This window comes from Aulostomus chinensis, chromosome 11 (genome assembly GCF_037954235.1).
Source record: "Aulostomus chinensis isolate RoL2024-O1b breed Wild chromosome 11, RoL_Achi_v1.0, whole genome shotgun sequence".
NCBI lineage: Eukaryota > Metazoa > Chordata > Actinopteri > Syngnathiformes > Aulostomidae > Aulostomus > Aulostomus chinensis.
The window spans coordinates 12,040,986-12,068,939 of NC_141330.1; the positions used below are offsets into that span (position 1 = coordinate 12,040,986).

General features: G+C 41.4%; 1 long non-coding RNA gene across 1 annotated transcript; it reads left to right on the forward strand.

Annotated features, from left to right (window-relative positions):
- Positions 1-27,947, forward strand: LOC147253384 (uncharacterized). Its single transcript, XR_015118408.1, has 5 exons — positions 1-375; positions 1,890-2,011; positions 20,596-20,660; positions 27,379-27,476; positions 27,665-27,947. It is a non-coding gene; the product is annotated as an uncharacterized LOC147253384 (long non-coding RNA).
- The last annotated feature ends 7 nt before the right edge of the window (positions 27,948-27,954 follow it).

A 27,954-nucleotide genomic window follows, 5' to 3' on the forward strand; every position in this document is an offset into this window, starting at 1 on the left:
ACGGAGGCAGAGTAGGTTAGAAGAGAGCCCATTCATTGTGCCGGGGCGGGCCCTGCTATTTTAGCGTTGCAATTGTGATCCAGCCAAGCCAAATATAGTCGTAGACAGGTATTTTTAGCCGTCAAGCGTGTCCCCGTTTTCACGAGGCGACCTGGGCGATACAGAATATAGTGGAGCCACGGCTTCCAAATCAGCACACTCGGTGTTACCCGGTTATTCAAGAGAGAAGGGGATAGTGTTACAGTCAGCTGATAGTGCCGTCATACCTAGAGAGAAACAACTGTACGGCAGCTGTTGAGAGTAAATCTCGCTGCTACGAGTTCTCTTTGCCTGGGGACAAGGTTGGGAAAAGAAAAGGTTCGGTTCATCTGACAGGTTTGTGAATGTGACGGCTTGCTTGTTTAAGAGAGAGAATAAAGTTCGGTGGCGGCTCCTGGTGATGCCAGGTGTAAATGTATAGGGATATATTTCAAAACAAATGCGCACACGTGTTATGCCAGTGTGTGCTTCAATGGGAAACCCTTCTTCCGTGTAACACCTGTAAACACCCTGAACTTGAATATCAGGACGCCACGAGTATTTGTGTGGATGAAAAAAAATGTTGAAAAGCCCTGTTTGTCTAGCGAAGCACACGTTGACCTGGATTTTCCCTCAATTAAATGTGTGGTATTTGAGAGAGTATTTAAAGTAGCTGAAAATCCGCATTCTAGGCATTTGCCAAGCTTGTTTGTGACATGCTGAGTGTGTCATTGGTGATTAGAAATGTGGTCGGTGCCAGAATCAGTTGCAACCTATGCAGGTCACATGCCACAATGGCTCATATTTTACAGCGTCCAAATGTGCCATTTAATTAAGACTTTTATTACTAAACATATAAATATTGAAACACACATCATTCCTTTCCGAGCAGTTGTACCTGAACTGCTGTGGTGACACTGCAATTACACAATTTGCAGTGTAAACATTGTTCCCATCATGGATATCACTGACATCATAGATGTTTCCAAGTTGCTCCTTCCCTCATTTGCCATCTCATGACAAATTTCAGAACTGACCTCATTCTACCCCTGCTGTTTTAGGGCAAAACACATCCTATAGGCATGGATCACATGTTCTTCTGCGCGTCCTGTACTATTCCTCCTCTTTTAATGATTGCAAAGTGATATCTGGGTTGTCCAGGGCCAACTCTAATAAAGGGTTGTTTATTTTTAATAAAAGAGGCTTTCATTAGGACAATTTTAATCACTTCCCTTTAAAATGAGCTTTTAAAATCGGTCTTTACTACTCATGCATTGTTTGTGTGTTTCTCCTACTCCTCCTGGCTTGTCAGGGTATCAACTACCTCCGCCGTGACCTCACCGTGGTGGCGTGTAATCCAGATTAACCTGCTCCTTTATTCCAACAGAAATGGAAGTGATTAGAGATTATGACCATGTCCTTTTAATAGAATTGGGCTTCTGGCTAATCAACTGCGTCCACCTGCATTGTGTGTGGGGCGTCAGTCTAACCAGCCAGCGTGGACGCACGCACACACACACAATCATTTGTTTTGATGACCTTGATTTCTTTGAATGATCACAGTTATTAACCATAATGTAATTAACCCCGAGCTGAGGCTTGACTCTCCCCTTTCAAATAAGAAAAAAAAGGTTTTTAAGAGACGGTTGGTGTGATTTTGATTAGACTGTTCAAAATTGTATACCAGAAGAAAAGATTCTGAAATCCATATTTCTTCTTGTGCTGCAGTAAAAAGAATCAACATGGGTTATGCAGTTTATCTTACGAACACAAGTTAAAATTGATTTATTTATTTACCTCTTTGTAGTCTTTTCTCTGTCTCTTTCACTCATTGAAAATGTCAAATCTGCTGTGTTTTTTCCACCATGCAGCAACACACAAAAAGAAAGGCAACCATGACAGGAGATCTGTTACGCTGCTGGTCAGAGCTCATTCAGACGATTTGGGACGGACGGCAAAAAACACCTTTCCTTTGTCTTCCCTGAAAGAAATGGTGAGTGAGTTCAGTATCGGTGTCACTGGGTCACTTTGGGTTGCAACTCTATCAGGTTATCATGGTAACTGCATCTGAAAGTGCGACAGTTTCATGCTACCACAGTTTTCAGTTTAGAGCCTGACTGATATTTCAGTGAGGACAGTAATATTGGCCGATAGCTGCATTAATATATCCTAGGATTATTCGATTCCCAGTGGAGCTACCTGACTGTCACAAGTGTTTGAAAACCACATTTGGCATCCTAACATCAATCGGCTGGTACATTCACATCAGAATTTTCTTACTCCTGAATGTCCTAACTGACACCGACCCCAAAGCACCTGAATCGGTTGGGCGCTGATTCAGTGTTCCTCAGTTGTTATCAGTTACAGGGACACTGAAACGAATTTGGAAGTGCTTTGGATTGAACAAATTGTTCAATCTGGTTGAAAATGTAAATAATTCTTTCCTAATGGAAGTATGTATCACCCATTTGAGAGTGAGGACTGAGAACACAAGGAGATGTGCAGGTGAGATTTCCTGTCAGGTTCAACTTTTTTTTCGCTACTTAAGAACCGGGGTTCCCCAAGTGGGGTTCAGGACCTCATGCATCATTGCCAGGTGATTTGCCAGAATCAATCAAGCAAACAAAAAGGGATTTAAAAATGATGAAAAGGGCCTTTTTTGATAGTGTTACAACTGCTATAAAAATGACAGTTGAATTTTAAATAAATTAACTTTTGGAAGTTAGGCCTATTCGTGCGTACGAGCAACATTTGTATGTTTCATTAACCTCTCAGGATAGGAGGGGTCACAAATCTTTGGATCTTTGGCAGCTTTATTTTGGGTGGTTGAAAAGTTGGGGAACCACTTCAAATGTACATAGTCTAGTGACCATCTGTGTTTCACACCATCATGAAATCAGTATATCACTGCTACCCAAGGGGCTTTTTGTCAGGCAAATTTAATTTTACAAATCATCTCTTCACTTTGCCGCATCTAAAACTAATCATCTGGCCATAAATAAAGGCTCTGACAGGTTGAGTGTTGGCTGCTAGAACGTCCACAGGCTTGTCTGTCATCAAATTTATGACAGTGAAAGTTAGTTCCTCTGCACAGAGTGTGTTAGCCGCCATAGCCTCCGAGCATCTTTGAGGCTCTGAGAGGAGCTGCTGACTATATGGTGGACATATTACAGCAACAGGCAAGTGAACTCTGGCTTATCACAAAGCAGAAGTGAAAAGTGATTGTGTCAGTTTGAATGAGCTCTCTATGTGTACGGCCAAAGCAGCAGCACTCAGTACTCTGGTGACACTGGAGAAAGAGGAAAAGGAGAGAAACAGAGGAAGGCTTTTATCTGTGTGTCACCAAATCTGCTCCAACTGTACGTCAGAGTGCATGCAAGGACGGGAGGGGGTGGAGGTGCGGGGGAGAGGATCGCTGGCGCAATGGCACAGCGCTCAATGGTGGCATTCTTCCCTTTCTGTAGGGACACACACACACACACACACACACACACACACACACACACACACACAAACTCACAGCCACACTAGGGGGATTCCCCCCCGGGAGTACCCAAGTGAAGTAATCCAACCTTTTCTTATCACACCAGTGCCCAAAGACAGAAGTGTAGAGAAGTATTTCCATGAACCACAGAGGTGTACAGTATATCACTCAGGGATCCTGATGCTATCAGGATGTGTTTATACACGGGTTTTGCACCAGTGTGTGTATCTCGACAGAAGGCACCAAGGCTGATGCAAAGCAGCCTGTTCTGTAGTTTCCGTCACAGGTTTGGTGGCAGGTTTTATCGCCTCTTTTATTATCACTCTGCAATGAAATTTCACTGCATGATTGAGTGATTACAATCCATCCCTGTCCTTTTGATTGCTTGAATGGGTACAGGATGCATCCGCATATTTGATGAGTCAGCTTTTTTTTTTTTTTAAACCCAACTTAGTAATGGACCAAAAAAACAACAACAAAAGCACCTGAACATTGTTATATGTAAAGTCCGAACAATATGATTTAGCAATGTTATTTTTTTCTTAAAAACCTTAATGTTGATCACAAAAAAAAAAAAATCTACGTTTTAGGAATTATTTTAGTAACTTTTTTTTTTTTTTTTAATTTTCCAGCATTTTTAATTAAAATTCAATTACAACATTTACTGCAACCGAAAACCATAATCAAGTGCCGGTAATCGGTCTCCTTGACTTACGAATAATCGTGGCGGCATCGACCCTGAAAAAACAGTCGTGCTGTGATTGATTACCCTTGTTGCAAAGACAGGTGTCTATTGATGTTGATGCTGTCAGGTTACGTGCACGTGGGGAGTCAGGGGTGAGAGAGTTGGCGTCTCCATCCTGCCGCGAGGTTACAGGGTGCGGTGCCATTATGTTGCATGACTTATATAATATCTTTGCATCAGTTCAGAAATCTTTCCCGAAGCGCTCTTATTGAAGCTTCCTCAAGTACCATGTGGACGGAACAATGTACAGTATATCCCCCTCTCGCACATACGCACACAGTTGCGAGTAGCAGGTGTGCATCAGACAGGATCCAGCACGACCCATCTCATTCCTTCTTAAGTGGCTGATTATTTTACCGATGCCTGTGTTGCCCCAGAGCCAGCCCCCCAGGAGATAATATGCAGAATGATTTACAATGTTCTCAGGGCTTTGTCGGGTGCATACCGCCAACAAGCCTAGTGTAAAAACAGGCTGTTCACTATGATCTTCCTTGGCCAATGCTAAACCCCTTCTGTTTGTTGAAATTCTACCTGTTTATACCCCCCTTCCCACAAACACACACACACACACACACACACACACACACACACACACACACACACACACACACACACTCTTCCCATGCTTCAGTAGGTGTATGATTCGACAATCAGTGTAGAAGCGAAGTGGAAAGTATTTCAAGCGAGTTCAGTGGAACTGGTTCAGCACGCAGACATGGCCGAGGCCAGTGTAAAAGAATGCTCTTCGTGGCTTCCTCGAACAGATCAAAATTTAAAGGCTTCTTCCTTCAAACTTCTACCAGGTTTTGTGAATCTTAGCCAGGTAGTTATTGTGTGATTAAAACTGGACTTCAAAACTGTTTCCTGAACAAAAATAACAAAAACAATTTTATTCAATTTGGAAAATAACTGAAAAATGTCTTCTGTTTAGAGTAGTTTTAGATCCCAAACAACACACTGCAACTTGGAGATTTACCCATATTGAAATATGGAAATATTCAATACTCGATTGTATAAAAGCCGTTTAGTCACAGCCGTAAAAGTATGGACGTTGGATAGCCAACTCTACCTCCTAGACTTTTTTGCATTTCAGCCACAAATTCAACTCGTCTGTTTTCAAGGGGCTCTTCCATCATTCACTTGGTATAGAGTTGAGACTTGTGACGTAAGGTAATAACCACCGAGACGTCGTGCCACCCCCCCCCCCCCCCCCCACACACACACACTGATTTCTACTGTACTTCATGTTTACTCTGTTTTCTGGTGTGTTTGTGAAATCAAAAATGATGTTCCTGGACAAAAAAAAGGACCAAATGGAGAAAAAAAATCAGAATGTGTGTGTGTGTGTGTGTGTGTGTGTGTGTGTGTGTGTGTGTGTGTGTGTGTGTGTATGTGTGCGCAGTGGGAGACAGGGTATGTGTGTGTTTGTGCCCCCCCACAACCTTTAGAATACGCATTGCTGGGGACCCAGGGAAGTGCAGGTTGAATTTTTTTTGCGTGATTCATTGACAACTGGCTGCAGCTGAATCTCAATGTTTGGTTTTCATGCTCTGACAACGTCAGCGAGGCTGCAGAGAGAAGCAGCGCTAACAAGCCTGATATTGTGCATCAGATGAATTAATTTATTAAAGCATATATGCTCCAAAGGTTGTATAGTAGATCTGGGTCTCATCACAGACGGACCCAAAACCTCGTTGGAAGTTTACAACTGACCTATGAGTGGTGAGTTGAAGTGTGCATGGGTGTAATTTGTAAGATTGTGTTTGGAAATATGTGAGCAGTGTGAGTCACCATAGTGTGGGCAGTTATTTAAAGGCCATTTTCTCGTAGAAGACGAAGAAACAGGAACATGTATGTGAGTGTGTGTCAGCGTGATGTGGTTTCTGCCCTTTTAGATTATATCAGACAGGCAGAAGGGTTAAAATAGGCTAACCTGCGACTAGCAAGACGAATATAAAGTCAAACAGGATGGTAGGAACACTGGTTGCTGCTTTGAAATGTAGGGAATTTGGCTGCAGCTTAGTGTGTGAATGTATTTGGGGATTGAGTTGAATGTGTTTTGGCTCATGTGAGAGATGGTTGCCCAATTTGCCCTTTAGCTATTCACATCTGGGCCCTGCTGTAGAGACAGACACCCGTGCCATCTGGCTGAACGCCCTGTAGTTTCACCTCCGCTCATTCCACTCCCACATCTTCAGCCCAGGTATCTGCCTGATAGCCTGAACTACAATTACAAGCTTATCTCAAATAAAGGAGGGATGACATTTCCATGGCTGAGTCAGTGTCTTCGTTGCCCTTCAGATATTCAACACATTAGCAAAGTGTGTGTGTTTGTGTGTGTGTGTGTGTTTGTGTGTGTGTGTGTGTTTCCTGTGATTTTGTTTTTGTTACTCAGTGTATGGGGTCTAAATATGTGGCCGGTGTTGTGACGCTTCACTGTGGCTCAGTAATATTCTAGGTCACACATTGACCACATGGGCATGCACACAGGCAAAGGCACTCACATACAAACTCACACACACTCACAGAGATAAACAAGTGGTTGCATTTCTGCATGAGTCACACTCGTGGGTAGGGGTGGAAAGTTTCCTTGTTTGGGCTATTCCCCCCTGCTGACACTTTAATACGTCTTATGGTTGTTGTTTTTTTTTGAAGGATCTGATGGGTTTCTAGTAGTCAGCTTGTGGAAGATAGCAGATTCATCAAAACATTTTCCTCATTCTCATTCACTCACACACACACACACACACACACACACACACACACACACTCCCCCAACACATACACAGTATTTCTGTCCAACTGGCAGCGGCCCATTCTCACATTTTATCCTGTTTGATAATAAATAATTGAGCATGACTTTTGCTACTTCTGCTACTATTATGGCTGTCTTATTCTACTGTTTATTAGATTGTATCTTGTCTCTTTGCCTGTTTGTTTAGCATCATTTTGTTGGACTTTTTTCGCAGCCAAATAATCCATCCAACGCTCACTTAACACTGACTGTGTTTACCTTTGCTGCTAAAATAGGACTCTTGACTTTATTACACAAATAATTAAACAAATCAGTGCAAAAATAAATGTAGGTGTGCCGTTATAGCAGGGCTGCTCAAAGAGGTCTCTGGGGTCAAATTTTGCACAAGAAAAGCCTAAAACATAAAACAAGAATTCCAGTAACAACAACAAGCCTTAAGAATCACTTATGAAGCAATCGAAAAAAAATCTGAACAATTGTTTATGCATTTTATTTGTGAAGTAAAATGCATTTTAAACATATACAATCCCTAATAATATATCATTTATTCACAATTTAAACAGGCAGCTGAGTAAGTTAAACAAAACAAGACGTGTCAGTCATTTGTACACAAGCAAAAGACATTTTAACAACACAATATGTGTGTTATTATTATTATCATTATTATTTTATTTTATTGCCATACTATATTTAAGAATATGTGCTTAAGTTTGGACATACTTTGGCTAATAACCTGTAGACGTGCATCCTTGTTTTGTCTCTTCGTCAGATTTTTCCTCCAATAGTGCATCATGCCTTTTCTCTTTCTAAACAAGTCAAGTGCAAACAAGTTCACAACAATTAATAGAAGCTGTGTGTGTCATCGAACAGTTTGCATTCCGTATGGGTCACAATGACGCGAAAACTCCACGAGGATCTCCGAGCCCAATACACGTAAATACATGTCTGAAACTTTCTTTGATAATACGACTAAGAGAGGGGTACTCCAGATGTCATGATTTGATTATTGCTTTCTCCCACTGTGACCTTATTCAGGTTAAGGTCATGAGCATGGCTGGAAAATAAATCTCAATTTAATATAAATCACAATACGGCCTGTAGCCGTTGTTAAATAGCAGGAAGGCTCCCCACAAAAATCGCAGCACTCTCATTTTAATGGATTTTTCAATGAAAGTTCAAACAATTATGTAAAAACTAACATTCCCCATAATATCCTGAATCATATTGCAAAATCATTCAAAATAATCCCCATAAGCTATTTTTCTTAATTGTGCAGTGCTAATGTTTCCAGGAGCTTGTTCAGGGTGCACTGGGGTCATATTGGAATAATGTAACACAGCCTGTGACCCTTTTGTATTCGTTTATACGTCCATTGTGATGTGTCAAAATCACAACACTTATGCTTAACGTTTCACAGACCTAATTGTATTGCAAATACTGTTTCCGATGACAATAATAACGACAATAACATGATATGATCTTTGATTAGTACTTCATCTGTTCAGTTTGATGATTTAGAGTTCATATTGTCTTACCATCAAGATGAAACTTTATTTTCTGTTCAACAACTGCAGCTGCGGGAGGTTTCAAAAAAGGGACGTAACAACGACGGTGTAATTTTTCAGGAAGTGAATAAAGTCTCATTTGTTAATATATCTCTATTTGCCTAAAAGTATCGCCCAGAGGAAAATTATTATGAGAATTACCCTTATAAATAAGAGGGCAATTAACAAATATTAATCAATTATGCAAATTTGCAAGGCCGGTCTGTCTGCTGAAGATATATCGAAATTAAGTTTTAAGTCCCTGAATAATTTTTACATGACTTTATAGGCGCTTTACGATTCACAATTTGGTGACGACTTCAATCAAGTGAAACCAGAAACTTTTTTTTTTTGTGAAGTTCGAAGTGCTTTTATGGTGAACCTGCTGTTTCGCTGCTTCATTGCTTCGATTCTTCTACGAAAACCAAAATTCGTTGACGTGTCAACAGCGTCGTCTTGTTTGTGACCGCATTGCATGAGACGACTCCAAGTTTGCTTCTTGTGATTCATGGCACTTCAACTCTGACATTTAAAGTTCATTTTCTTCTCATGGCTGAAACCTGCCCAAGCAATAATTTTGGATATGGGAATCCGGCATATGCAACTCGGCTGCTGCGTGGGCAGTAACGACCAATTATAACAATCCCAACGCCCCCGTGGATGCCATCGTGAACTTCCCAGAAGCCTTCAGTGCACAGTGAGAGCCACTCCCAGAAATTTCCATAAGAACAATGTCCTCAGGTGAACAGCATCAGGACGCTGCTCCTCTAGCTGCATACCTGTATTGCCAGTATTTAAGAGCGCCACTCCCAGTGACAGTAAGTGATGATTTGTGCGGAGGTGCAGTACATCAAACTGTTGACATATTTTGTTGCTGATGTAAGACGATTTCCAGGAATCCCAGTATCATCTAGAATTTTCATCAAGAAATCAAATCATAATCAGTTTTATCGTGTGTCAACCCACATTAAAACACCCACCTGCCTGTTAGCGTTAATAATATCAAATAACAGCTTCGTATTTTTGCATCATTTCAAAGTTGTGATTTTCCACTTACGCCCACACATATCTGATGGTGATGTAACCAAGCAGACTGGAGGTTTCTGAGGCTCAAGTTCTGCAGAGCTCAAATCAGCCTGTCTCCTGTGTTGGGTTGAGAACAATGTGACTCTTCCATGACGCTCTGCGGCAGTTGGTCTGTAAAGACCGCCGTAGTGACACACACAAGACTTCCACAACTTCACCGACTGCTGCTCATCTAATATTTGGTTGGATCAGCTTTAGGGGTTTAAAAAAATAATCATAGACAGCTACAAGATCACATGCAAAACACCTTCTCTGATGGTTACTTTGACGTTGGGTATAATAGGGATGCTTCTATGTATCAGTATTGGCTGACATAGGTGTTGTTGCATTGTTGTTGAATGCAAAACGTTCCAGGTTGTATGCAGTGCTGCTGCTGAACAGACTTGTGCTGAATGGAAGATAACTAACATTCATGCTTACTGAGAGCTGTATATTGCAAACTGGAGACGTGCATCCTGGTGAAATGTCCATGATTGTGATTGTTGGTACTGGTAGGAGTGACCAGCAGCTTTAGCTGTGACACCAAGACGAGGGAGAGCTCCCCTCCCCCTCCTCCCAGTTGAATAATCTACTTACTCACCGGATGTGATTCACCTAACTAACTCTGTTAGCAAGAGGCTTCTGTTGTCTAAATGTTTGGGCAGTAATGTTGTATAATGTTTGCAAAGTTGCCAGCTTGTGAGATAAATAACATCATCCGAGTCTCATCCTGCCGTTAATTGGCTTGTAAGTCATTTAATAAAGTCACACATTGCAAAGATACAGAGGAGAAAGTCTGGACTTTTTTGCTCCCCATATTTAATCAGCCAAGGACTCTGTGTTATGAGAGGCCATATTTAGGCCAAAACTTGACTCTCAACAAAAAAACTGCGGCCCCCTGTGTCATTTGGATTACACCGCTGTATTACTGCTTCCGTTGCAGAGGGGGAAAATAATGCCAGGTCATCTAACAAAAAAGTTGAATTTGGCTTCACTTTTGCTGGAAACATTTGGGATATCATTTGGCAAGATGCAGCATCAGCCAAAATCTGCAATTTCACATTCCTGTAGGATCACTTTGTAACTCAACACCGTTTCCACTGTTTCCCCTCCAACCGTCACAACAAATGATAAAGTTATAACCAGGATAAATTCCCAGAGTTGTTAGTGCCTGTATCATCGTATTACTAACTGATGTGCATTTTTTTCCAGGTGTAATAAACCCTAAACGGCACTGACATACTGAATTTATCCATTTCTGCTCAGTCTTTTTTTTTTTTTTTTTACAATCTGAATGCCCACTCACCTCCTTTAGTCGTCACCTTACTGGTTATTTTTTTTTATTACTTCATCATATGTTTTGCATTGTAAGACTTGCCTGCACTACACATTTATTTTCTTGCCTTCTGAATGAACAGTAATGTGTTTATGGTCATCTAGAACACAAGATTCAAGCAGCAGCATGGTCAAAAAGTCCTTAAGGTCCTGTTACCTCCGAACGAATGGACTGATTTTGATTAGAATTAATGGAAAGTTAGATGTTATTACACGGAACAAGAGAATAGCTTTTCCAACAAATTGTAGATCCTGGAGACTATTCTAGGCCACTGACCTATTTTTCGGTATACAGTCAATATTTCTGAAAAATTTGAGCACATTTCGATAACATTTATTCAGGTGATGTATTTAAATTTGAGTGATAATGTGCCTACTAAGCTCCAGGAGATGGTATGGATGGTGTTCTGGATCTGTGAGCTGGAAGATTCATTTCTGCTGGTTAGGAAGAAAAACAGATTTTGTTACAGCGTTCCTGTTCAATTTTATCCGTGCTTCTGTGCTTCTGTGCTGGCTGCCGGATGAGACTCAGATCAAGGGCAGATCTCAACCTCAGACGCAACCTCCCCTTTCCCCAAAATGCCTTTACCCATCACCGCCTCCCTACCACACATTGTTCCTCTCCTGCTGTCTCCGAGTAAACTCATCTCCCCCGATGCCCTCTCTTTAAACTTCTCACTCACTCCTTCCCCTGCTCTCTCTTTCCTCTTTCCCTTTCTACTTTCCTTCGCTCCATGAGGGGAACTTCCACTGCAACTCCCATCCAGGAACACACTTCCACTGTGGAAACAGAGCTGCATAACACTGCTTTAGTTTGCTTTCCACAGCTAGCGGAGGAGGGGAAGCTGGCTTCACTGAAAACACACAAACACACATGCACATGCGCATGCACGCACGCACACACACACACACACACACACACACACACACACACACACACACACACACACACATAACTCATTCAAGAGTAACGTTTTCATGATTTGTCCAGTTGCATAATTGTATCTTGTTGTTACTGTGCAAAAAAAAAAAAGGTTTCAAATATCCTGGCAGCAAATGATCATACAGATATATCAGAGGAGGATTCCCCCTTATCTCACATGACATCACTGGTGGCACTCCCATTCAAATCAAGGCGTTTAACATAAAGTGAATATCTGCATAGGCTGCCGCATGCAAAACAGAGGCCTATATCCGTCACTGAGTGCGTGTTAATATTGATCTGCTCCTTCTATAATTGGCCACTTATCAGCTTTAATGGATAAACAAGACACGTAGGCAAAAGCGTAGGAAACAGAAAAAGAGTCATCATAATCAAAGTAGACAAGAATAGAAGAAGACTACATGAGCTAACCACAGTGGCGTAAGTAGTAACATTACCTCAACAATGATCGTGATCAGTAATCTTCATGCTTTCAGTGTGTGTGTGTGTGTGTGTGTTTGTGAAGGCATACAGTGTTTAGCTGTCAAAGATGCCTTTTCCATAGTTATTCCTTTTCTCCATCGACATATCTGGCTTTTATATAAGGTATGCCTGCGACTTACATAATTCCTGGCACTTTAAACTTCTGTGTGTGTTACTGGAAAGCTCTGTAATTGTGTAATTGTGTGTGTGTGTGTGTGTGTGTGTGTGTGTGTGTGTGTGCGCGTGCGTGCGTGCGTGCGTGCGTGCGTGTGTGTGTGTGTGTGTATCCGTGACGCCTTGGAAGCTCTCCTGGCCACGGCTGTGGAAATGCTCCACTGCCCCACTCTGCTCAATGGGGACAGTGGTGGAGAGGATGGATGAATGGGGAGTTGGAGGTGTTTGCAGGCTCTGATGGCTGCATGGAGAGAGGAACTGTTGAATTGTGGCCCGGCCGGAGAGATGATGGCAGAACGAGAGGGAAAAGTTGTGCTGACTTTCATGTTATGTAAACCAGACCTCCTCCTCCTTCACTCGCTCCTTCACTTGGCTGGAGGACTTCATATGAAGACCTCATGTTGTATCACTGTTGCTTGTGCAGAACCATTGTAATCTTAGAAATAAAGAGTCAAAAAAACAACAAAAGAAGTAGAAAGAATAGAAAAAGATGCTAGCTATGCTGCTGTATGGACTTTCTTTGTCAAAATATGGAAACACAGCATCTTCAGCAACTGGAATATCTGTGATTACTCATTTGCTTCCATTTAGCGGCGCGTGACACTTATGCATACTGTATATACAGTACTTGTGCCCAGTGGGGTCATAGTGCATCCCTGACCACCTCTGGAACTGGTTTGACTGATTGGATCCAAATTCATCCTCAATGAAGCTTGGGTGCATTCCATACCTGTACTTCCATGTGGTCAATCAGTTGCAACCCAGTGGCCGTGTGTATTTTACTACCAGGTGTAAATGGGATGATACAAAACATTAATACATGATTATTTTCACTCCTGTTCCTCCACTTATCTCCATTCCCTCTGTCCTTTCATCACATGCAGCCGGTTGCAAGCTGCTAATCTTTTCATGCTAGTGTTCACATTAATTTACTTTCCACCGATTACATTTGTTCATCAACAACAGAGAGGGCATCTGCTGTTCTTTGGCCAATACCAATAATTTTTTGTTGCTGTTTAGCTGTTGGGTCTGTCACTTTGTTCAATAGAGCAGCAGCGACTGTGAGCAGTAGGACGTGCAAGCAGGTCAAATACGCTTTCCTCCAAAAATGGTGTGTGTCAGAAAATTACAAGCAATAAAGGTTTTGATCGTTGACTGAAGTTACGATGGTGCTTCTGAGGTTTTATGTCAAATTCATGCAGATCACGGAGTCAGGCAAGTAGTTCAGAGTGTGTGTCTGACTCTGAAATAACATCTTGTAATTTTCTACAGCTTTTTTCACAGCCAATGTTAAGTGCAGCTAGGGTTCTATTACTACTGGCGTACACTGTTTGGATTAAGGTCTGTTAGGAGACTTTTGAGATGGTATGCCTTCCCGCATCACTGTTCATTACAGCTAAGCTAACTATCAGCTTACACTCAGGTTAGGGTCTGGAGCTCTAGTGCTATCTATCTGCTTGTCACTCTGGCATTTTCCTCTAAGTACATATGACAAAACAGTATATAGGAAGTAAAAGTATATAGAAAAACAGCACCGATTACCTCATAGATAATAAATGCTTTTTCGATGTGTATGTCTATGTGTTTTGACTTCCTCCATAATTTTTTTAGAGTGTGTACATTATGTGTCTGCTTTGAACCTTGTGCCAAGTCATATGACTTTATTCTGCTGGGATATGAATCAAATATTGAGTGGACTATTCTCCGTCTTGTCTTTTGTTTGATGAAGCATGAAGCCCTAGACAAACTGTAGGTGTTAATATATTCATATACTTCAGCGCGCACAGGCAAAAAAAAAAATTTCAGCGTCAAAGGGACTGTCCTTACTTTGCATTATGGGAAGCCCCGTGTGGAGTTGTGATTAAAGCTCCGAGTGCAGGCTGTTTTAATGTTTGCTTCTACCTTATCTGTCAATCTTCTTTATGATCTGTCTGTCCATACCAACCATCTGTTCCCCTCTCTGTTTTTTCTCATAGTGCACTAGACAGGAATTCATCCTAAGCAGCAGCAGCAGCAGCAACGTTTTAGTTTGTCTTACTTGTAGTGGAAACTCTTTGGGAATCTGTGCCATGGAATGTCTGGGCAGGATTCCTTCGTTTCCCCAGAGGAGTTGACCATTCACACACGACTATCTGCACGCAACATGAAAATGTAGCAGAGCATGGAAATACATACTCATTTGTCTGGGCTTGAGCACGTTGTACTGTTAATATGATTTTTTTGCTTTGGGCTACTGAGTCTAAAATTTGATTTACATGTTATGAAGATGAAAACTGCTTCTGTCTGTCTGGTCTGAGTTTTCCTCTTTTTTGTTTGACTTATTTGCTTGACTTTGCTTCTTTCTTTGTCCTCCTTTGCTGGAATTTAACTTACGTCTGACCTTGTGACTCATCTCTCCCACACTGACCACACCAGAGCTGTCTATCCTTCACAGACGCAGTGCTGACCTAGTCTCTGTTACAATATTTGCACACTAACACACACACACTCTCGCTTGCACAGACATTGTTGCGTCACTCTCTTGTGGTGTGGCCTGTAACTACTAGACAGCTGTTCCTGCTTAGCTGTCATGTCAGCCATGATGTCAGAGCTTTGTTGTGTGTGATTGGCTGACGTCTGAGGGTGTCCTGTGTATGTGGGAGATGGTATGTGGGAGATTGTCACATTCTATACCACAGAAAGTCATGGTCAAAGATGAAACGGTCAACAGATCTGCTGCCTCTCACCCCGCAGTTGTTCTGTCTTTATTGTACCACTGTGAAAACATTTTTGTCACGGAGGTGTGTTGACCATAAACTCACACGCGTGTGATAAAACCTTCAACTCCTGCTTTAAATTGGAGACACAGTGTAGCAACAAAGGTTAAACTCCTGTCTCATATGACTAGGGTCCTATTTTTGTAGAGTTGCCTAAGGTTTCTGTGGTTATAGTAACAAAATGAATCTAAAGATCCCAGGACCCACCATTGCTCCAAGTCTGACGCAGACAAAAGTATAAATAGTAATAATTATCGCAAATGAAGCAAACAAACCTCTTAAATGAAAGTGAATGACAATCAATAATAATCAATAATTCAAAAATTGCACAGAAAAGCAGTGCAAGTGGAGCTTCACTAAGAATAGTAGTTTAACCTGGACATTCGTCTAGTGATGTGATAATATCAGTCATTATCATGAGCTTCTCTCCCAAATAACTTGCTCATTCAGCAGTTTTGTTAGAATGTAATATTGTTGAGGCACGCAGCCTCATTGCACATTTAAAGGGATGCTGCTAGGTTCTGTAGTATTGAATGTAGCACCTATATTCTTATCATCAGTAGAAATGATGGGCATAACTGCAACTACTTCATCAGTGTAATAATACACCAGAGATGAAGTCTTTGGATCAAGCATCGGCCCAGGATTGACATTTTGGGTGGGCCGTAGTAAATGATATTTAGCTTTGTCTTTAATGTTTTCCAGCTTCTTTGATTAACTTTAAATGGAGAGTGATATGTTTTTGTCTCCAAAACAGAAATACTTTTGGCTCAACGCTTACAGTGTAGTATTTCTGACTGTAATAGTAATTCTGACTCTCCTAATGTTTTTATCAATTCAATTCCTCTTACGCCAAGACAATGATTGTTTTGTTTTTTTTAACAGAAGAAACAAGTCTGTAGGGTCATCATCCGTTGCTGAATAGCCATTGTAGCGTGACACTTTTGGGCCAACATAAAATGGTCAGAGCTTCACTCATAAAAGCAGCCTAATGAATATTTTCTTGTATTTTATCCAGAGAAAAACATTAGTCTTTGAAATTGTTAATTCTGTTAGTCAAAAATAGAATGTAATAGATAAAATATATGAGGATGGGCCAGGTGGAAAAGTGGGTGGGCCCACTCACAACGCTGCTCAGACTGGATCCAACTCCACATCGCTGGGCTGTTACCATGGTGACTGTTTTCCTTTCAGATAACATTGATAGTAGAAACTATGACAATTTTGAATTATCTTTCAATAATGCCCCCTGACATAGTACGTCGAAGGTTCTTTGTACTCAAAACCTTGCATAAATTCTGGCACAGTCCAACCAGAGAGCAAGAGACCACCATCATGGATGTGCCAGCAATATCAACGCAACTACAGTCAGTAGCAACTAGGGTTCATTTATTTTTCTTGCAGTTCTCGCACTTCTGTAGATATACAATAATCGTGAGCATTACTGTTCGCCTTGTGATGAGACCTGATAATGAGTCCACATAGATCCACTGAGGTACTGGATACATTGGCACACAGAGAAGAAACTCACAGTAATGAAACTGCACTCCGACTGACAGAAGGAGAATGAAGAAATAATTTGGACCAAGAACCAGGCTCTGATAGAGAGAAGTCTGTTACGAGGAACCGAGTGAATCAGTGAAATCATCTCGGTCATAGTAATTCATGTCCAAATGAAGCATAATAATATCTGGCTTTAGTAAATTACCACTACTTGTATCATCGAGGAAGCTCTTTTGTTGAAAAAGCTTGTTTTTGTGTCTTTAAAAGTGGGTCAGGCAGAACCGCATTTGTGTAAGGACCCCCCCTCCCCCTAAAAAAGTGTGATTCATGTATTTTGAAAAATGTTCCTTGGCTCTAGATTAAATGTGTTTGCACTATTTGTGTGTGCGTGTGCCTGTGTGTGTATATGTGTGTGCGCATGTGTCCATTTTTAGTCGCCATGGTGAAGTCCTGCTAAAAATCGTCATGACAACTCTAGCCATCGACAGCCATGTTGCAAGCCAAAACACGTAACTGTCTCCACATACATCACCACTGTTCACACAAGCTCTCATGCACACACTTACACACACGCACCAACACATACAACAAAGACGCCCACACGCGCACCAATGTACACGACTGATTTAAAACTGTGTCGAAATAGATGTATTGAAAACAGTGTATGCGTTTTGCTCTGGACTGATGCCTTAAAATACAACTTCTTGGGTCTTTTTTAATTTGTACAACCTTGCTGGTTTTACATTTTTGGTATTCATATATAATATTTTCTTTTCAAATATAATGAAGTCTACTCATTTTGTTTATTTTGTTGCAGGATGAATTGACAACAGACGGTCTGCTTTTGTCTATTTAATAAAAGAGAAACATGAGCCGCATGTGCCTGAAGGTGTTACCACCCAGGGGGATCTCACCACCAGCCCACCCCACTCACTCACCTCTACACACACACACACACACACACACACACACACACACACGTTTCCTGCCCTCAGCACATATTACTCCTATATGTTCAGGACAGAAGCCCCCCCTTGTGTTGCAGTATCTGACCCATTTCACTGCGTGTGTTGGAGAGAGCAGCCCTGCCACCCGCTCTGACATCCACCCAACCCGCCTTGTTTCCACTGGGGTGGAAAACAGTAGTGGAGTGGGGAATGGGGAGAGAGACAGGGGCAGCGGCAGATGAGCTGAATCGGGGGGGGGGGGGTATCAGGATGAGTGAGTATTTCCATTAACCCCCCCAGAGGTAAACCCCAGAGGGACCAGGGGATTGGCCCTGGTGCTAAGTGTGTGTGTGTGTGCGTTTTTGCTTTTGAGTTATTGGAAGGATGGAGGTGGTCTATAGATTGCATCAACAGCATCCGCTCAGAACCTTTCAGTCTGACCTACTCGCTGGTTGAGGAGCTATTTTTCATGCTTTAGTCCATGAAGAAGGTGATCCAATTATTTAGTGTTCAACCTTCATGAAACATACAGTGTCTTCTGAGAGAGAGAGAGAGAGAGAGAGAGAGAGAGAGAGAGAGAGAGAAGCATCAGAAGTTGGAGCCCCAGGCCCTCATCCTCGGTTTGGTAAAGGCCTTCATGCTTGTTGATGTACTAGTAGTACTACAAACTCAACCTCTGTGTTTACTTCTTGTTTTCATGATTCCTCTCGTTTAAACTACATTATCTCTTAGGTGGTCTGGGCCACACGTGACCACAGGTTTGTTTGTTTTTTAGCAGCGCGAATGCAGATGTGACATGAGCCGCACTGAAGAAGCTCCCGCTCAACTGACGCCTCAGGAGAACAATATTATCGTGAAAAATCACGAAAGGTAATGCCGAAATATCTGGGATGATTTGTTTTGCCTCAAACACACTGAGTAATAGACGCTCTATGTATACATTGCTGGTCAGTGAATATTCTCAGTCAACCAGCTGGACTGAGAGATTCATCGCTTGCTTACCTCATCTTCTTTTAATATCTGACAGACAACACTAGGCACTGGAAAAGTGCTGCTCCATTTACTGAAATAAAGGATTTGATTTATAGAGCGGGAAATCAGATCTTGGGCTCGTACACGACTGTCCACTCTCAATTACATATTAGATATACAAAGTATTTACATCTGTGTGCAACAGAGAGCAAATTCTGACTTTTTCTGCCATGTACTGTATTTTAAGACAAAGAATATATAAAACTACATTGTATTCTCTGAAAAGATTTTTGAGTTTCAGTGCAAAACGAACAGCGAACAGACCGAAAAACGCCCACATTTGTCACACCACATGAGAAACAGGCCATGTCCACCCTCTCACGCACCTGTGGGCACTGAGCTCTCACCTCGAACACTCAGATCATCAGATCACCCAGAAAAGCTGTCATTCTTTAGTTTTTTCATGAACAAATTTTTTTTTTCTTTTGTGGTCCGGTGACCAAGACAGGGACAATATCACCCACTCTAGTCTCACTTGTTGGTTTAATCCTGTTACCTTGTGATGTAAATGGAAGTGAAAACACTCTGTGTCTTCAGTGCCATGACAATCATATGACATCAGTATTGCAGTGACACAGCTTCATCATTGCTTGGATAGTCTTGCCAGCGTGCTTCACAAACTCTGATGGTTATTGTTGCTGATTTTGAAACTATGTGAGCCTCAGGACCTAATCAAGTCTATTTTGTTGTTCTACCACTAAATGGAAATGAGAGGAGTATTTTTTTTAACCCGCAAGTGATGATTGTGTCTTTACAAGTTCAACATATCCCACCAGATCCACCACTGGAGACTATGTGGGTGTTTTATCAAGGAAGTGTGTACTTTCACTAGCTGCTCTCATGTATCTATTTGCACATCTGCATTTTTGTGTATGTGCTAATCCTGGAAAGTGAAGTGAGAAGAAGTTCCGCTCTTTTCTAAAATTAGACTGTTGTAGCTTGCATCACTTCCTCTTTCTGTCTAACATACACACACACACACACACACACACACACATACATAAACATGTATGTAACCTAACAACGCTTAACAATTTTCTTATCTGGCATTGCATGGTAACCACATTGTGTGTGTGTGTGTGTGTGTGTGTGGAAAGTGGTTTTGTGTAATGGCGCAGTGAGTGGGCTGGTAACAGCTGGTGTCTAGTTAACGTGCATGGATGCGCACGGGGCAGTGTTACACAGGCTTACTATGTATGTACATCTGTGTTAGTACATATGTATGTACATTTAATTTGTGTGCATGTGTGTGTGTGTGTTGTTCGTGCGTGCGTGTGTGTGTGTGTGTGTGTGTGTGTGTGTGAGTGACTAACTGAGAAAGACAGAGTTGGAAAGTGGTGTCTCACCACGTGACGTAGGTTTCTGGTGTTTCCAAACCAAAGAGCTGGAACCAACAGTGATGAGGATGTGATATCATCACCATCACCATCATCATCATCATCAGGGTTTCTTTTTTACCCGAACTGTGGCCCCATGTCTCATGCCACGCTTTTGTCTGTGTCTGTATTTCCATCTCCCTTTGTAATCATCTCTGCACGGTATTCGTCTGTTTTGCTTTTCTTCTTTATCTCTTGTTTCTCCTCTTGTTGCCCTGTATGAGAGTAGGCGTTCTCTGGCTGTTTTTTTATGAATGGGATGTGTTGTTTACTGACTGACAAGAGCTATTTCTGTCAGTGCTGATGATGAGCACATGCAGTGTGAGCACACTAACTTCCTCATTTATGGCCCTCCCGTTTCTGATTGGCTAAGTTTCCATTCTCAGTGGTAGAAGCTCTGCGTAATTGAAATCATTATGAATTTGTATTTTTTTTGTTGTCTGTCTATCCACGTAGGTCAGTGTCAAGAGGATTCACCGGATCTCTCTCCAGAAGTACCTGATAAAAACATCCTGTTTCCAGTTAAGTCAAAATGATGTCACTAAACCCACACAAAAGCACATTTTAAACACTTAACATGTTAGCCGTTTGACTGCAGCAGCACAATATGTCATGGCAGTAATTAGCAAATTATAGACTGTAGGTAGTTTCTACTAAATGACATGTTTAGTGTTTCATACCCATAAGACATACATAAATAAACAGTGCCATTTAGTGAGAGTAGATGTGTAAGTGATGTGGTGGAAACTGGTAATGACTTGTGTGAAAATCACACCCTCACAGAGAAAAACTGAAGGAAATATACGGACATTAAATCATTAATGCATCGGTAAGGAGAAGTGCAATCACAGGCACTTTCCTCTGACGAGGTCCCTGTTATATTTCTTGAGAATTTTTTTAAAAAATTTGAGTGGTAATTACATATCATGACCTGCTGTTTGATGGACTTATCTTGTTTGGTGTCACAACTGTCATAACTGAGCATAAATACACACAGGAAGTGAATACAACATTTTGCGCATGAGGGAAAACTACGAAAGAATGTGAAAAGTCCAAACAAACAAACAAAAAATGCAAAAAAGGAAGTCAATCTTCCAAATGGGGCTGTGGAGGCTGCTCAGACACATGGTGGACTGGTTCCATCACTGACTCAAGCTCGTGACTCGGAGCAATACACGATAAGACCATGTGCTCAAACAAACAACAGGAGTTTGACTAGAAGTTAGATGACATAAACGTACATGAAGTGTCTGGTAAACACCACAGATTTTTAGAGAAGTGGGCTAATCAGCTTATCTGAGTCAGACAGCAGTAAGAGGTTGCCGTAGCGATGCTAACTCCTTTTACTGGATAAAACGAGGATTAAGCTGAGAGATACTCACCGGACTTTGGCTCATTACTTAAAGACTGTAACTGCTTCGATTTCTGTATTTATATCGAAGGAGGGAAGAGTTCCTGCTGATTTCAGTTATATTAATATTTGTGATGCACAAAAATGTGTTACCTTTATAACATGTATTGTATATTATTGTATTATCTTTACCTTTATACAATTACCTCATGAAAATCCTATTCTCTCTTAACATCAGAGTCTCAGGGGCAGTTGAGGTTTTCCTCTGTCACCTGGTTTCTGCTTCGGTGGTTAGATTGTGTGAATCGAAGCAAATCTGCCTACATTCTAACCAAAAAGGAAAAAAAAATGCGGTTGTGACAGACATTGCTGAGAAGAGTTGGACACCCTTTCTAACTCAGAATGTGATGTCACACTCAGTCAAGAAAAAAAAAGTCCTAATGATAATGAAAGGGAAGAAGAATGTAGGAATCTGCCACTTGTTTCAGATCTGCCTCAAAATTGAATTTGCTCTCTCTTGGCTCAGACCACACCCCACCACCAAAATTTGTGAAGGTCAGCCTGGAGGTGTTTGTGGAATACTGACAGACAAATGCCACCACAAGAGGTGAAGATCCATCCATCCATCCATCTTCTTCCACTTATCCTGTTAAGGGTCACGGGGGGGCTGGAGCAAGAGGCGGGGTTCAGCCTGGACAGGTCACCAGTCCATCACAGGGCCAACACATAGAGACAGACAACCATTCACACTCACAGCCACACCTACGGTCAATTTAGAGTATCAATCAGCCTCGTCCCCTCTTGATGTCTTTGGACTGTGGGAGGAAGCTGGAGTACCAGAGAGAACCCACACAGGAACAGGGAGAACATGCAGACTCACACAGAAAGATCCCGTGCTGGAGCCGGGACTGGAACGCGGAACCTTGTTGCTGTGAGGCCACAGTGCTGACCACTGCACCACCGTGCTGCCTTAAAGTGAAGATCAGTTTTTGTAAATTAGAAAGAGTAACTGTAAAAAAAAAGTAAAGAAGCTGTGCGAGCAACAATTGTGCTTCTAGTGATGTAATCATTGCTTCAGATTAAATATTTTTCCAACCATCTTGTTCTTTGAAATCTATCTCAATCAGAGCTGCCAAATATAGGGCTGGGGGCCAACTTTGGTCCACCATGAAATCTGCTTAGCCCCACTAGATGTGATTGATAAATAATAGTATAGTTTTGTCCCACCAAGGGAAAATTTTTGGGCACCCATAATCTAAATGATAGCTAGAGAACCAACCACTAATCAAAAATAAAACTATGTTGCATTTTAAAGTCACTCGGTTTGGTTTATATATTTATCCCACTTTTGGTTGAACTTATTTTCATGTTCCAGTGATTCAGTGATGTAAAAATGAAATCCCAGTCCAGGAATTTGTGTGTTGCAGGTTACCTCATCTGCCCACTTTAACACTTTTGTCAAAGCTGTCAGGACACGTTTTCCAGTTTTTGTGTTACCTCCTTGAGGCCTGCAAAAATAAGTTGCACATACATGCATATGCTTGTACGTAGGCACTGAAGCTCACAGACAGTGGCTGGCAGGCATTTTCCTGCACATACTCTGAATGAATCCACCATGATTAGAATAATGCACACATTCAAAGCCTGAGGTTGTGTTTTTTTATTTTATTTTCTGAAAGAAAGAAAAATAAGGATACAGGTGCAGTCTTGTCCCTAATTACACACGTACTGTCCCATATAGTGTGTTTGTGTGTGCTTCTATATGTGTGTGGGTGTATGTGGTAGTGTGTGTGTGTGTGTGTGTTGTGTGTGTATGTGTGAGAGAGAGATTGAGTGCTCTGCTGCCAAGGTTTGAAATTAAACAGCTTGTGTCAGAGAAGGTAGAGGTTACCCTCAACTTGATCCTGTTGCACTGTGACTTCCATGATCTGTACGTCATGGCCTTGCGTTTCAGTTCCCCACCATGGGATGCTGCTGCATGGACGGCTCCAGTGAAGAGATGCATGATTAATTAGCATGCCATGAAAAATCAGAACTAACAATACACACATGCAGCATTTTAAACCACACAACCACACATACGGTCTCACATGCATGCTCACACAATGAGGTGCCCCAAATGGTAGTGAGATACTGCTGTTTAGTTCACTCAGTCACAATACATGCGATTGTGAACAACATCCACTCTTTGGTTTTTATTTGACACGTGGGGGAATGTGATTTTAAGTTGTCAGGTCACACTAATTACAAAATGATTAATCTTGCCTGTCGTTGTCCTGGTGGCGTAAAGTTGCACAACATTGTTGTTAAGGGAATCATTTTTTTAATCTACCTGTATCACGTTCGGCATGAAACGTGACATATATTGTAATTTTGTTGATCAGATCTGTTCATTCAAAGTGAGGGACCCCTCCTTTGTTTTTATCTTGGAGATTTTTCCCCATTTCTCCTTGTTAAAATGATTTTTTTTTAGGGGGGGGGGTACTGTTTTCACACTTGAATCAAGGGTCTGTGGACGTACAGATTGTGAAACTGTGATTCTGGCGTATGACTTGACTTCCAAGCAGAAATGCATAGTGTCAATGAGCCAGTTTTGTTCTTTTATTTTTAAAATTTAAGTTATTTTCTGTTAAATAAAGAAGTAATTTTGGAAGCTGTTGACAATGTGGACTGTTGATATCATTTTTTTTTTAATCTTCACTTCAGCATCACAAACAAACACAGACACTAGTTTTTGTTCTTCCTTTTTCATGAATCGGTCCACACACAACACAGCTCTTCCCTTATATTTGCCATTAAGCTTATAAACTCTCACCTGAAGGCTCAATCTGAGGAGTGTACAAAGTCTGCTCTACATAAAAGTCGTACTGTCAAATTCAAATGTTGGCAACCAAATTAAAGTTTGACATCTGTGGAATAATAACAGATAGAAGCATTTATTTTTAACTCATGTTTTAGAATTCTTGAGCTCTATTCAGTCGCAAGTTAAAGTTGTTATAATAATCAGCGTCAAAGTACCTGAAAACATCACACAATCAAGTTTTAGATTTTTTTTAATTCATTTAATTTTTTACTCTCACTCGATGCTAAGTTGTCTTTTGCCAAAATGCAGTATTGACAGCTTGCCTGCCTGTTGCGAGCGTGAGTGTGTGTGCGTATTTGTGTGTTTGAACTGCTCTAAGGACATCCAGTTTGAGTGTTTCTCCTCCAGTGCTCTTTCCGGTTGAGGAACAGTAGTTTTTCTGTCGATGGGGTTTATGGATTGGCACATTCAGCCTCCCTGCCCCCACTCACTCCCCCACACATGCAAACAAACTAGAGTCAGACTTTGTTGTATTGGTCAGGTGGTAGGGGATGAGGGATTTTTCAGAATTAGTTCTTGGGCATCATAAATGATGCTATACTTGATGGTGTTAATTCATACGTTACGGGGACTTAAGGCTATTCACATAGAGCGCCCTTTCACATTAACGAATTCAACATCATTGAAGTTAAGGATGTGCATGTTCCATATAGGCCTCATGGGTGACTGTAACCTAAGGCCTCGGCTAACAATTCTTTAGTTGTGGACCAAAGGAACATGCTGTCTCTTCACAACCGTCATATACACTCATATCAGTAATCCATAAAAGGAGTCTTTGTCTATGTCCTATTGCTTATCTTTGGGGTTGCAGTCAGTCATACACTATGGCTGGTAGGTTTGCAGTCACCGAAATTGTGCATCGCGTTGTGACGTGACCATAGAGTCCTCTAAGAAGTGGAACGAACAGTGTAATACAAGCAAATTAATTCACACTCACCATTGACAGAACAGATAATCCATAAAAGATGAAACATTCCCCAAAGGAACAAAGTACTTCATTAATGTCCTTAAATAGATTTTTCAGATATCAGTAATTTACTTGTTTAACTCCCCACATTTTAACACAAATATTTAAAGTCTCGACTCATTACATTTTGAAAGCAGGCTGCCTACTTCAGTTTTGAGGCACAGAAGATGTTTTTGTGTGAGGGGGAAGAAGAACTCGCTCACTCTCCAACGAAGGTGGCGCTAATACACGTAAACGCTGATTTGAAACTTGTCAAAACCTAGAGGAAGGTGAAGCCAACCACAAAACGTTAACAAGCTTTAAGATGACACCTGTCATATAACTCATTAAAAATAAGAACAGAGACAAGTTAGCGGGAAATAAAATTTTGTTTAATGTATGTAGCTGCCACCTTTTACTTCTCTCGGTCAAATAAGATCAGATCTTGTTACCTACATCGACTAAAAAACAGTACACACTACTTTTGACTACATTTAAGAGCATGAACTTCGTTTCTTTTGCTTGATTAAATAGGTTGAATCAATGATTCACTTTGTCCTTTTTTTCTTTATATAAGTAGTTCTACTTGACTAATGACTGCGTGTATTTTTGCCACCTCTGAACATTCCTCTGTGGGTATAAAAGCTCTTACATCAGCAAATATTGTGCAGTATGTTTTCTTGATGCAAACAAATGAAGAGGAATGTAACAGAAAAAACATCCAGCGTTAACAAATTCTACACAGATATTATGCTTACAGCTATCATTCAGTCTTTTTACGGATTTATCACTTTTCCTGAACGGTGTAACTGTTGCGCCCCGTTGCAGCATCCACCGTAATTCTAGAATTCCATGTGGCTGTAGTGGCTGGTGTTCAGTGAATGTTGCATGTTTTTATCTTGTTCGTTATCCCCTTATCTCATCATCTAATATTGCCTGGAGCAACGCAGTGTACTTCATGGACAATAAAAAAAAAGCCACATTCACATCATATGAGAGTCAGTGATTATCAGTTTCTGACTCCTAAACCATGTTGACGTCATCATCCATGTCATGAATAGGATAGGGATGATGTGACAACCAGTGAATTTTTCATGTCTCATGTCACTAAAGCCTTTTATTCTATGACTTATAAACCCATGTTTAAAGAACATGGTGTTACATAGTCAGTCAACAGTAGTTTAACCCTCGCACGGCCATTTTAGACATGTGACATGAGCAAGGCATTGGTGGCACAAGCATTTTAGCACGACGACGATGTTCTTGAAGTAATGTGCTTGTTTCTTCACCTGAAGTGGTTCAGTCAATCAGTGTCTTTTGACGATTGTAGTGGTGTGGTTTAAGAGTGACAACAGTGAGAGCAATGGTTCAAAAACAACAATGGCGGCTTCTGAGGAGGTTAGATCAGGGGGTGTCAAACTGATCCAGTAAAGGGCCGTGTGGCTGAGGTTTTCATTCCAACCAAGCAATAGCAACACCTGATCCAACAAATGAGCTGTGTGGACACGGCTTAGTTGATTTAAGTCGAGTCAGGTGTTACTTTTGCTTGGTTGGAATGAAAACCTGCAGGCACACGGCCCTTTGCTTGATCAGTTTGACACCCCTGGCATAGATGCTGCTATAGTGTTGGTTAAATCAGAACTGGGGAGTTGTCTTTTTTAGATGTTTTTGCTTGAGTCCATTGATCTGATTGGTTGATGTTAGTGTGTGATAGACAAGTCATCCAATCAGAGTCATCCTGCAGAGTATTTCTTCAAAGTGTCTGTCCTTTTCCAAACAGCTCTCACTGAGGACTAATCAAATGGTTCTGTATAACAAACTATCTGGCATGGGTAGTTTCTTGCTATGATGCATCTTCATGTAAATATAATACCCATGTGTGATACCAAGTTGAACTTAACTTATTATATAATCCTGGCAGTTGTGGAGCTTCTGTGTTTGTGGGAGCTGTCCTACACTGTAGGCTCCAGCCCCCGTCAATACTTGGACTTAAATCAGCAGCAGTAACCGACTCATTAACAGCCTCCTGTCAGGTAAATGAAGTGTTTCCTCTGTGTGTCTTTCCTCGCTCTCCTTCAGTTCTTTGGTGTTGCCGTGTAGGAAAAAGCCAGTCATCGGCTCACAAAGGCGACCGGACAACTGTCTTAGAGAGTGGCGTCATACACACCGCAGACAAGGTAAGCCAGGGAAACTCTCTCTCTCTCTCTCTCTCTCTCTCTCTCTCTCTCTCTCTCTCTCTCTCTCTCTCTCTCACTCTCATTCAACACACACACACAAACACACACACTCATGTAGTTGACACTCAGTAATCCAATTAGAACCTGGCTTGGGTCTCCTCACTGACATGCTGATCCAATTATTACAGGATGGATAGGTCGGGCAATCCCAGTGTTTCCCAGCTCTAATGTGCTTAAGTGGCACTGTGCCATCACATCAGGAGTACACCTCATACGCACAAAGGATCCCCCCCTGCTATTTTTGTGGACATACACGCTGTCAGCCTGGTGAGTCAACAAAGAAGAGAAGAAAGCCAAGAGTGACTTCCACTCTGTCAGCAGAGTTGCATAGAGTAAACCGGAAACCCAAAGCTTAGCCAGGGTAATAGACTTTCCCCTACGCACAACTCTGTCCACACACAAAACTCCTAATCACCAG